Genomic DNA, 13,192 nt, shown 5'->3' with positions numbered 1-13,192 from the left:
AGAGATGTATGTTTGTATCATTCACAGCAACTCTAAGACAGAAGAGGCCATGAATAATGATAAGGCATCATGTCAGTGCACCGAGAGGCCCACCAAGATGGATGCATGCTATACTAGGTTGCTAAGAAAGGAGAACAGCCTACCACAAGGCTTGAAATTCAGACCTGAGTAGAGGGAATGTCATGGTGTTGATGAGGAGCAGTGCAGTCAAGAATATGCAGGCCGCTAGTGGTGAGCAGGGACAAGATCAGAGTAACTGACACAGAGCAGTCTCAGAAACAAGTAAGGCCTCACATCTCCCACACATACTAAATGCCATTCACTGGACAGACCCAGGAGCAGGTAACTAAAGCCAGAATAGCAGAATCTTAACTCTATACAAAGATTACGATCCAACAGTAGCACTCGTGAATATTTTCTGAAACCATGGCATCTATTAGTTGTCCTTAATTTAAAAATGAAACCACAGAGACTCCAAAAAGGAACAAACCCATTTGCTGCCCAAAGCCCAACAATGAAAATGAGACAAACCCAATCTTGGTCCAGTTCTCTTCTGCTAAATGGCAGCTTAACATTGTGCCCAGCTCGGAGGTCAGATGCTTGGGCTGAAATCACAGCCCCTCCCCTGACTAGTTAAATGACCTTGAGCAAATTATCTGTTCTCTGTGTGCCTCATATTTCTGTAAAAGCAGGATAATATAAGACCTATCTCAAAGGATGATGGCAGAATTAGCTAAAATAAAGCTTGAATAAACCTTGCCTGCTACATAATAAGCACTCGATACCTGTCACGTGTGGCTATATTAAAGTGAAAAGGCTATGATGCTGGCTATAAGCACCACTATCTCCCCACTCTCAGATGCTCTCGTGGAAAATTGGAAGTAATGCTGCCTGCCCTCCTAACCCTGGCTCTGCCTCTGAGAGGCCTTGCAGAATAGTGGGGACTTGACAAGGTATTACAGAACAGTCTGGGATTCTGAGCTGGGTCTATGCAAAAGTGTGGTAAGGTCTATACAAAGGGCTGTGGTAAGGACCAATGGCAAATCAAGGATACCAGGATAAGGGCAGGTTCATGAGACAGTGGGGAAATAAAAAAACAAACAAAAAAACATAAGCATCCCAAAAGGGTGATTCTGGATGGCCCTGGGACTGTGGAAGATCAGGTGACTTTCAGGCTGAGTTCCTTCTCCAGTTTCTCCTTTTCTTTCAGCGGCTTCCAGAGAGGACAGCCATGCCTTCCCCACCCTCAATCCTATTGTTCTTTTGTGGTGTCTGTACAGAGACTCATGGTCTATATACACAGAACCCCAAGAACCCATCAGGAGGGACCTCTTACTGAACTAGACCATCAGAAACTAAAGTCACCAGGTTCAAGTTGAATCTGATATCCGTGTTAATGCCCTGAATGCTCTTCATCCACAGACAAGATAAGGAAGAAAAGTGGTGTGTGGAAATAATGTTGGATTAGACTTCAATGAGAGTAAGAAGATTTTGAAGGATAGTGGACACTCTGAACTTAACTGCCCTTATTACGAGCAGCTATTGAAGAATTTTCTGGATAATGAGCTATCTCATCTTCCATGTAATGAGCTTTGGGAAGATCGCTCAGACACTGTCCTTGTGGGGAAAATATGGATATCAATGACACCCACAATAAAAGCATTACAGTGTGAAAGGGGAGTGGCTATCCATTATGCTGTCCACCACTAGTACCCTCGGGTCTCACAACAGCTCGAATAAGGTAGTATTTGCCCCAGCAGCCACGCTGCTCCAGTTTTGAGCATTGTGGGGTTGCTGAGCTTTCTACACGATGCCATTTAGGCCAAATCTACCTTCATTCTTGACTTTGAGAATCTTCATATCACCAGCGAAGAGTGTCCACAAACAACTCCCCAAAACTCGACCTAAAATGTCCTTACTTTGTGGTTTAACATTTATTTATTCTTGGAGAACCATTGCTGAGGACTATGTTGTATTCCTTGAACAAAAATAAGTTAGTTCTTGTCATCTCAAAGCTAGACTGGAAGGTAGCCGTTAAATTCACAGCCCTGACAAAGTATGGGACGTGCAGGACAGGCTGTGCTACCCACTAGAAGACAGGGATCTAACCTTCCCTGTTGGGGGTCAGGAACAGGTCAAGGGATATCATCCTCACTTCTGATATTCAGGACAATGGTATGCACATATGAACACATGCATGCTCACACACATAGAATCGCATACATCCCTCATGAAAATCATGAGCCTTTTATACAGCACTGCTTTGGGCAGATCCTTAAAAAATAGCTTACTGGGCAGCCCTGTGAAAGGAAAGCACAAAAATAGATGGATTGCTTCAGGTCTGCCGGGAACCTGCTGTGAAAACTTGAATAAAATGTTCAACTCCTCTGTGAGTCTCCATTTCTTCTCCTAGGAGTAAAAAATTCAATAGAATGACCCCTCATAGACCAACACCCTGTAAATCCACAAGAATAGAAGGCTTAGGAAAGAGCTAATATCCTCCACCCCTGCTCTTAGTAACCCCTTCTACCGGTAAAATATATGCTCTTCACAACTAGTCTTGGTGGCCATTACTGCCAACTTTACTAGCAGTCAATTCATTAGTTTTTTTTTAAATTTTATGACATATCTATTTTATAAGAGGTTTGTAGAAGACGAAATCAAGTCAGCAGAAGACACAGCCCAACTGGTAGAAGAGAACTCAACCGAGTTCCTCCTGTGAGATAGTCAACCAAAACCTGCAGAACATGAGCCATGCCACCAAGCCAAGTCTGTGTGTAAGAGACACACTTGGCCATCCTCTTCCTTTTTTGATGTTTCCATATTCTATCCAATAGGCCAGTCTTTAAGAGAAATCATGTATCAGTGCATCAGGTACCAAGTGTTCAGGCACCAGAAAGACTTTGTCTCCAAATGGAAAGGTAAAGCCCTTCCTAGCTAGAATTCCACAACTCAGCAGCAATGGCCTTTTGAGTCAGATCTTTGTTATGTGTTGCTCTGTGCATTATGGGATGCTCAGTGGTATCTCTGGCCTTCCTTCATCCTCCAACCAAGACTATCCCAAGACACTACCAAAAGTTCCCACCCCAGAGGACAAAAGTGCCTCCAGTTGCTCTGGCACATGCAAGAAAGAAGTAGAAGATCTCAAAAACAATGCTAACCATTTTAGATTCACCAACAGGAAGTGACCTGAAGCTATTGATAAGATTTGCCTGTTCGGAAGGTCTGTCCCAATATGCTGAGCACCCAGAATTTGCTCCCTTGCAGCACAGTTCTATAAAACCAGTTCTTAAATCTTGACCTTAGGGTGGAAATTAAAACTGGAAAGAAACATGTAGAATCAGATATGAAATGGTTCAAGAGAGCCAGGGAAAGAGAGAGGGAAATGGAGAGGGGGAGGGGGAGGGGGAGAGGGAGAAGGAGGGGAGGGAGGGAGGGAGGAGGAGGAGGAAGAGGAGGAGGAGGAAGAGGAGGAGGAGGAAGAAGAAGAGGAGGAGGAGGAGGAAGGGGAGGAGGAGGAGGGATGGAGGGAAAGAGGGAAAGAGGGAGAGAGGGAGACAGGGAGACAGGGAGACAGGGAGACAGGGAGGGAAGGAGGGAGAGAAAACCAACTTTGTATTTACAACTTTCAAAAGCCACCCATTTAGTTAGCATAGAGACTAGGAGCAGTGTCAGTCAGGATGGTAAGGAAGACATCAGTGACTAACCAAATCATGGCACTTGATAGAGGAGAAATCATTATGGTACTAAAAGGTGCCAAGCATGCTGGGAAACTCCTGCACACTTGTCCATTGATACACATTTCCACCAATGACTTTGAAGAAGAGCATTGGAGTGGTTACTTAGAAAATGGGCAGATATGACAGCCAGGTAATGACTTCAAGGCAAAAACACAGAGGGCTGTTAACCCCACCCACTTGCCACTAGCATTGACTTTGGCTTTTATTCTTTGTGTTAATTTTCTAAAGTCATAAAATGCATCTCACATGTATGTTATGCAATCTTGCAAGAGTTCCTGTGGAACTGAGGACGTGCACATGAACTTCAATGCATCTCCCATTTCCTTTCCATCAGCCTACAAGCACAATCAAGGTCTCAATTTGCACTATTTAGTGTATTGTACATGTACATAAGCTTGTTTTTGCTCTAGAGAGCTATGAAATAGTATCACACGGATGTGGCTTTCTAGAACTGAATCTTGGCATCATTTTAGGAAGGTTTATGCCTACTGTAGCATTGATTTCCTCCCACCATAGACCAGTACATTCAATCATTTTGTTGATAGGCATTCACATCATTTCAAGTCTCTCTATCATTATGAGAGCAGCAACTAGAAATATTCATGAATATTTGCAGGGGGTTTTCTAGAAACATTTTCTCTGGATAATAGGGTGGGCCAATGTCAACTTGAAAAATAGAAGAAAATTATTTTCCAAAGTGGTTGGTTCTGCCTCTGGCAGTGTATAGAAGACTGTTCTGCCTCACGTTCCTCTCAAGCTTTTACTTCATCTGATTCCTTAAAGATTTCTATTTATAGTTATTAGTCTTTCACTTATTTTTTTAATCCTTTTCTCAAATTTCCTCTAGATTTTGGAGCTGTGCCATTTTATGAAAGAAATGATTCTCTCTAGTCTGCTCTTTAACACATTTATGTGAATTCAAGAGAACAAGGGTCATATAACACTTACCACATCTGAATAGTACACTTCCCACTTCAAGAAGTAAAGAAACACCATCACGTAAACCAGACAGCGATTGGCACCAAATATCTATCATAAGCACACACACACAAAAAAAATGAAAGCACACAAATTATAACAATGAAACAAAATTCCATCTATCGAGGTTTGACTGATATTTTGAAACTGACAATGTAGAAGGTTTCAGGACAAAAAAATGGGAGGAGCATAAATTTGTGTAAGCATTCTGTTTTATAATTTATCAAAATTATTCAAAAGCCTTAGTATTTTAAGTTGGGGCTAATGAGAAAACTCAGTTATAGTGTTTGCTTTACTAACATCTGAAAGACGAGGTATAGCAGTGTGTCTACAGTCCAGAGACAGGCAAATCTCTCCACTTATTCACCAGACAGTCTAGCCCAATCGGTGTGAGTGCTTGGTTCAGTGACAGATCCTGTATCAGAAGATAAGGCAAGAAGTGTTTAAGAAAGATGCTAGATATGGACTCTGGTCTCCACAGACTCACACTGAATGCCCAATACATGCACATGAACACACACACACCCACACACACACACACCCACACACACACACACACCTGCAAAGTACATGCATATACCTACAAGTGCATGCAAAAACACAGGTACACACACATGCACAAGCTTTTTAACATTTCTCAAGTCATCTAGTCTGCTTCTAAGAATGTATTCTATAGAGATAATCAAATAAATATAAAATATTTAAACATAGTGGTGTGATATGATGATAACTTTCAAGCTCAAGAGACTGAAATTTACCAAATATCTAACATTGAGGGATTGTTAAAATTATTACAGGCAAACGCTAGAACACTGTAAGAGTATATGACTTTGTAGACACTGACGTTGAAAATGTAGCTAAACTATATTAAGTGGAAAAAATAATTTGCAAAGAAAAGGCGGTTTAAGCTTTCAAAAGGGGAAAATGTATAAAGAGTTCGCATCTATAGGAAAATTCAGGAGACTGTTTAAAAGAATGGATGCTAGGCACCTAAGGGAACAGGAGAAACAGTCTTCCCCAGGGAAGAGTAAACCACCTGATTACCTAGCACCAAATGATCAGCCCTGAGAACATACGTAGCAGTAACACCGTACAGACTTAGCCACGTGGATTTATGCATTTAGAAATGTATTTATCAATACGTATTGTATGTAAAAGCAATTAATGAAAAAGAGGCCATAAACTTGAAAGACATCAAGAAAGGACATATGGGAGGATTTAGAGGGAGGAATGGAGGTTGAGAAAGGGACTAATTATATTAAAAGTTTGAATACCTTTAGAATGAATCAGATGCCACAAATCATGATTTACTGAATTCTAGGGGAATTTGGAGGAAGCAGGTGAAATGAGAGAATCTTTAGGAATTGCTTCCTCAAGAAACAAGGCTTTGAGGACAAAGGAAGTGCCAAGGGTTCATTTCCAAGGAAAAGGCTGTAATATCATGAGAGTCTTCATCAAGCCGATCACACACCCCTGACGGCTACAGAGAGCTAATTCACAAAGTCACATTCATCTCTTAAGGAGCCTGTGTGCCTTGGCCAGTCACAGGTTTTGTGGTTCCCATGCTCTCTGACTAGACCACCAACTGAAACATCCAGACTAGACAGGTAACCCTGCCTGAGTCTAACATACAGTTTGACTGAATTCTAAAACTTTCCCTTTCCATGGGAGAATCAAAGGTGCCAGTGGCGGCCATTGGTCCTCATCCTGTTCACTAGGAGAGGCTTGGTGTGTACTCTGGTAATCGGCTAGCATGGGGGTGAGAGGAATTGCAGGGCATGGTTTCATGGATGGTCTCAAATGTCCTGAAAATAGAGCCAAATAGCCCATGAGATTTATTTGAAGACACAAAAGCATAGGGAAGGTGTGTACCTTATTAACCAACCTTGGTGAGATGAATCTTTTCCAAAAACAAACCATGTTGCCTGTCACTTTAGGAAGCCCTAAATCAACACAGTGGGAGACATTCCACAGATAGGGAGAGAGATGGGAAGAGAGAACGAGAGAGGGGGAAGGAGATAGAATGCAGTAGGGCGGGAGAGTGGGGAAGAAAGAGAGTGCCCCCCTCACACCACTCAGTCCATGTTTGATGGGTTAAGGATACTGTGGACACTGATGCCCTCATAGCCACTGCAGAACTAGTGTAATGGCGGCCATCAGTCAGAAACCCCACCTTCCTACCGCTTTCTGTAGCAGGGCCGCTTTGGAGCATTGAGTATTGAAATTCTCTGCAAGAAACAACCAGGCACCATGGAGCGTATAGCAGGACATGTTCTCTAAAGAAAGATAATCACTTCCACATCTCTGTGAGTGACACTAATGCCCTCCATTGAAATCTTGACACGGACACTGAAGGGTCCATCAACACAGCAGACTTAAAGGAAAGGGGGAGTTTGTCGTTGTTACAGAAAGTGTGGCACTGTCTGTATTAGAACTTGGTGAACAACAAATAAATTTCCAAGACAGGTCTTCTAAGCTGAAGTGCATTCATGGTATTATCGTTGCTCTGACTGTATGTGCTTCTGGGTATAAGAAATTCTAATTGCGCTCCCATTCAAAAATCAACCGTGGGAATAAGGAATCATACTCATTTTATGCACAGCTGCCCGAAGGCCTTATCCTTAAAACAAATTACAGCGCCTCCTATGTGGTACAGGCTCTGGAGCTAATTCTAGCCCTACAGCAAAACTCCCAAATTAAACTTTAATCTGTGATCTAAACAATTTGGTGTTTGTGATCAATTGTGGTATTTTTTTCTAAAATGCCAAGGTGGTTGTTGAAACAAAGGAGTTTGGTTGTCCTATAGCACATCCTCTTAGAACCAGATGAGACTCTTGGGGCAGGAGTCAGGGAAAATGCCGGATTGTTGGCCTGGTCCTACAGAGAAAGGGGCAGGCGATTGAGCCAGAGAGGAAAGGAGAATGGTGCATAAATGAAGGAGGGGAAAGCATGGAAATAAGAGGTGGGGAAGTAGGGGGATGACAAGGAGGATGGACAGGAAGAGGTGAGGAACGAAGAGGAAAGAAAGGGACAGAAGACTAAGAAGGAGAGGATAGAAGAAAGGGAGAAAGAGGGACAAGGACAGAGAGAGAGAGAGAGAGAGAGAGAGAGAGAGAGAGAGAGAGAGAGAGAGAGAGAGAGAAGCAGCAGTCCCGGCAAGCGAGCATCGGATCTCCTTGGCCCTGTCACAGCTCCTAACAGGCTGCTCCTCCACAGAGCAATCACTTTGGCCCTACCAGCCATGTCAGAAATTAAATTTGATCCCTTGAAATTCTAAGAAGCTAGAGGAAGGGGGAGGTGGTAGAAAAAGCAAGTTCTACATCACACCTTAAAGGCTGAGGGAATTGTAAGTTCCAGAACAGGAGAATCCCACTCCAGAAACGCGCCCCTGCAGAAGGGAAGTTCAAAGAGTCGCCCTTGGAAGGTCTGCGTCTTCTCTAATGGCCATCGAGCCCCCGAGTCCTGTAGCAAGCTGCTCAGCCGCTCCGATAAGTCAGAGCGAATTCATGGGAGATTACCACACAGCCCCTGCCGAGCTGTGCTGCAACTCCGTAATAGATACGCACCAGCACTAAATCCTAAAAGGCCCCACTACATCTGTCAAGCATGCCCTGGAAAAGCACCCTCAGTTCAGATGCTATCACTGCTCTGCCTGCATCAGAAGATTTAGTGTCCACCCTCGAGGTTGCTTTGGCTGCACGGTTTTCAGGGGCAAAACAACAAGGGAGAAAGATGAGAGAAAAAAAGGCAAATTATTCTTGCTTAAAGCAGAGGAAATAAAGTGGTGTGCTTGCAGACTAGTGCGGCATCTCGCCCTGCATCCAGAAGGTCCCCAATCCCACATTAAGGAGGTACTGATGTTCCAAGCTGATTAGCTAAGACGCTTAGAGTCCCTGGACTGTGGCATCATGTCAATGATCTTCCATAGAGCGACTCTTTCCCAAGGAAAGCTAAGAGACAAACCCAGCAGGGATCCATAGGCAAGAGATAGAAGATGTGAGCTTTTGATAATTAACTTTAAAACAGGTTCGAGGGAAAAAAAGCTGCTCTGATATAAAACGAACTTTCCAGAGCATTTGCTTAGGAGGAGGGGGGAGAAAAGCATCAAGCCTATTCGAACAGTTGACTTCTCACCAACCGTGTTTCCAGATGCAACTCCTGTTTGCTCAAAATGTGTTTTAAGCACTACTTTGTACGTTTTGATCATTATAAGCAAAGAAGAGTGCTTTAAGTGTATTTTTTAAAATATAGAGGAAACAATTTACACACACACACACACACACGCACACGCACACGCACACAGAGAGAGATACAGGCACATACACATACACATACACACACAGAAAAAGACATACACACACATGCACACAGAGAGACACAAGCACCTTGCATGTGCGCACGTGCGCACGTGCGCACGCACACTCGTGCGCGCGCGCGCACACACACACACACACACACACACACACACACACACACACACACACACACGGACTGTTTAAAGGCACAGGAGCTCCAGTTACTAACGCACTGGAGCCTGGGCTGAATCTGCAGGAGGAAGACAGAAGACGCACTGAATACTCAACCATTTTGATGTTCCACAAACTTCTCACATTCCTAACCCAGGATGGATGCCCAGGCCATAGTTGTGGTGTTCAGACGGCTCAGACAGTGTGGACAGAGGAACATCTCAAAGCCCTGTGGTGCCAGCCTCGTTGTGGATAAATACACTATGCTGACCCGGTAGAGGGTACTGAGTACCTGGTAGAGGGTACCCAGACCTGTGCACACCATGTTCATTTTCCAACTTCATAAATCCAAACCACCTGTTCTCCTAGCAACTTAATGTCTTCATGGGAAACACGTCTCAGCCCCTGCACGATGACCTGACATGGGAACCAAGCCCTGACTTGTGTGGTTAAACAGGCACAGTTCGTCTGTTCTTCTCACTGGAGAATTAAAAGGAGCCCTGTTTTTAGAAAGCCTTCCCAAAGTTGATGGTACTAAACCAATTACACGAATTGTCTTATTTAATCCTCTGAGAAGTCCTGAGAAGCAGGAAGTACATGAAAACCGAGACTCTGGGAGGGTAAACAATCGAACAGTCACATAGCGCATCATTGTTCCGTCCCGTGAAGCAACCTGCCTGCCCGCTTCTCGGCGTATATTAACCCTTTTATCTGACCTCATTACTAGTGGCTTGGATTGACAGATACTCATTTCCATCTTAGACATTTGGGGTGTTTGCTGAGAAGTCGTCTTTGTCTGTTTGTTTCTTTTTAAGAATACCCATGCATTTGTTTTCTTTTCAAGAACTTTCTGTTCCTTTTCAAGAACTCCATGAGGAGGACTGTGGTTTTCCTAGGAACGCCAGATCCCTGCCAGATCCCTGCTAGCCCTTTATGAAGGACAAACTTGATGTTTTTTCTTACCTTGATTGGATTAAAAACCACCTAGCAAATTGATCAAGCCCATCTCTGGGAATGTGTTGATGAGTTATTCCAGAGAAGAAGAGCTATCAAAGGAAGACCCACCCTGAATGTGGGTGGCACCCTCACATTGCACAGATGGGGGCCCCACAGCACTCTTGCTAGCACAGAAATCCCCCCCCCCGCCTCTCTCTCTCCCTCCCTTCTCCTCCTCCTCCTCCTTTTCCTCCTCCTTGTCCTTCTCCTCTTCCTCTCCTCTCCTTTTCTGTCTCATTTTCTGGATACTATGATGCTCCACCATGCCCTCTCTTCCATGATGGGCTGAAATCTCTGTAACCATGAGCAGATGAACAAGTTAAATGTTCCTTTACATTGTTTCTGTCAGACATCATGTCATAGCCAGGATAAAAACCCACTGGCCCAGACATCCTGTCCTGAAAGCATAGGCTTCACACCCATGGCAAGCTCTTACCCTCTCATCATCCTCAACAGCTTCTACGGGACAGTATCACTGCAAGGTAGACACCCCTGTGCAGGGTTCCCAGCGGTCTTGCCAAAGAGCACTTGTTCGGGCTGTTCATGATCAGAGTCCAATTAGTCTAAGGGGAAATTAAACCATTGGCTGGCAGCTCACCCATTAGCAACCATTTTCCCCGAAAGTCGATAGAAACAGCCATGACTGCTGAGTTCCAGATCCCCACGGCCTCTTAGAGACTTTGTGTGAGCAACTCCATCCCTCTGTGTTTCCCCAACCAGCTGCAGCTCCTTGGGCAAGCACTTCCACTGGAAGGTTGTAACTTCTAAACCCGGATGTGTGCTTTCTTTCCAAATCGGGTTGACTCTGCCTTATACTGTAGCCACTTGATTATCATTCAGCTCTTTCCTCAAACCTATCTTCTAAAAGAGATAAGTGGGCGTCCCTGTCCAAGGGTAGAAGATGGATTTGTGCCTATATATCTGTGTCTTACCTTGTGTGGTCTCAGACCCTCAGGGCTGACAGGCACAGCATGTCAGAGCCCAATTTCTTGCTCAGATATGACTGTAGGGGCCACATAAAGCTGAGTCCAGGAACATTCATAGATTTGTTATGAATATCACCTCTGCCACTTACCATGTAGATAATTCATTCCTTCTGTATCTCAATATCTTCACTTAAATAAGAGGATAATAAAAGCATATCTCAAGATTCTAATAAAGACTCCATTTTTTAATGTTGTTGTAAAAATATAAAAAATTTAAAAAGTAAGGTTGTCTTTTATCCCGCTCGGCCTGGCACCTCAGTGCCCAAGATGTCTGCTGGATATCTTAATTCTCATTCAGCAAAGCCTCTCACCCACTTTGCTCCATCCCATATCACACTGCTGAAGGCCTCTCTCTGAGCCATCAGCAATCTCTCTACCTATCTAGTTCCCAAGGCAGGTTTCCATGCCAGAAACACACATCCCAACTCTGTGGCAGCCCAGACCAGTCACCGCACATTTTCTTACATGAAAGAACACACAACACAATAACCTTTGGCCCCAATTGATAAGATATAATTGCCCACCTAAACATACAAAGCCCAATACACATCCATCCCTTAAGAACATTCGTAACACCCTGTAAAGGTACAGCATGGATCTTAACATCACCTGCCATATTGTCCTGCCACGGCTTCTCTCCCTGTCCCTCCTGTCCCTTCCTCCTTTCCGTTCCAGTCTCCTCCTCTTCCTTCAAACTTTTCTCCCGCCCATCCTTCCTTCTCGTCCAATGATAGGCCTCCTTCTGTCCTGTACCTGCCTCACCTGTGACATCATCCCACACTTTAAAAATCACACAGCATGCAATTCCCACAATGGATAGAATAATGGTTTATTTGATGGTGCTTAATGTGATTTCTGGTAACATAATTTATCAGCAAAGGCTTGTGGATGTTGTTCTCACTGGCTGAGAAAATTCTTAACTTTTCCATTGCTATGAAAAAAACCATGACAAAAAGCAACTTAAAGAAGAAAGAGTTTCTTTGGGTTGTGGTTACAGAGGGAGAGACCATCATGGCAGAAAAGGCATGGCAAGGCAAGCCAGTGGGAGCAGGAAGAAGCTGGTTACATTTTCATCCATTCCCAGGAAGAAGAGAGAGGGAACAGGACACAGAGCTAGGCTGTAAGTACTCAAAGCCCACCCTCTGTGGTAGACTTCTCCAGCCAGGCTATACCTCATTAAGGTTTCGTAATCCCCACTGTGATGTTTTCATATGCTCGGCCCAGGGAGTGGCACTATTAGAAGGTGTGGCCCTGTTGGAGTAGGTGTGTCACTGAGGGTGTGAGCTTTAACAGCCTTATGCTAGCTACCTGGAAGTCAGTATTCTGCTAGCAGCCTTCAGATGAAGATGTAGAACTCTTAGCTGCTCCTGCACCATGCCTGCCTGGATGCTGCCATGTTCCCTCCTTGATGATAATGGACTGAACCTCTGAACCTGTAAGCCAGCCCCAATTAAATGTTGTCCTTTATAAGACTTCCATTGGTCATGGTGTCTGTTCACAGCAGTAAAACCATAACTAAGACACCCAACAAACAACATCACTAAATGAGTCTTTGTGGTGTATTTCTCATTCGAACCACTACAGAATTTGTTTGGTTTTCTCAACAGGGAGATTATGAACAGGTCTTTCAGAACAGTTTAAGGACCTGCTCTCAAGTGAACTATTAGACGTCTTCTTGACCTCTTCCTATATGTCCTCCTTCTATACATCGTCTTCCTGCAGGTCCTCAGTGATCTGGAGCGTGCCTCTTACCCTCCGGGCATTACAGTCTTACACGCACATGGCTGGCTCAGTGTCAAATACGTTGATCTCAGATGGTAAATATCACAAATGTGAAAATGCTTTTTCCAAAAACTTCCTGAAACCTCGATAAACTTCCATTTAGACTTCCAGTCATTCTATTTAAATTCCATCTAGAACCCTGAAGATAAGGACTTTGGATCTGGGTGGGTGCTTGTGTGATAAGTATTTGCCAATTCTTTAAAGGAATCCAATCCAGGGATTCTTATTTAAGAAATAGAAATAA

The sequence above is a fragment of the Rattus norvegicus genome, chromosome 14 (assembly GCF_036323735.1).
Source record: "Rattus norvegicus strain BN/NHsdMcwi chromosome 14, GRCr8, whole genome shotgun sequence".
NCBI classification, from domain to species: domain Eukaryota; kingdom Metazoa; phylum Chordata; class Mammalia; order Rodentia; family Muridae; genus Rattus; species Rattus norvegicus.
This window is presented reverse-complemented; position numbering follows the sequence as displayed.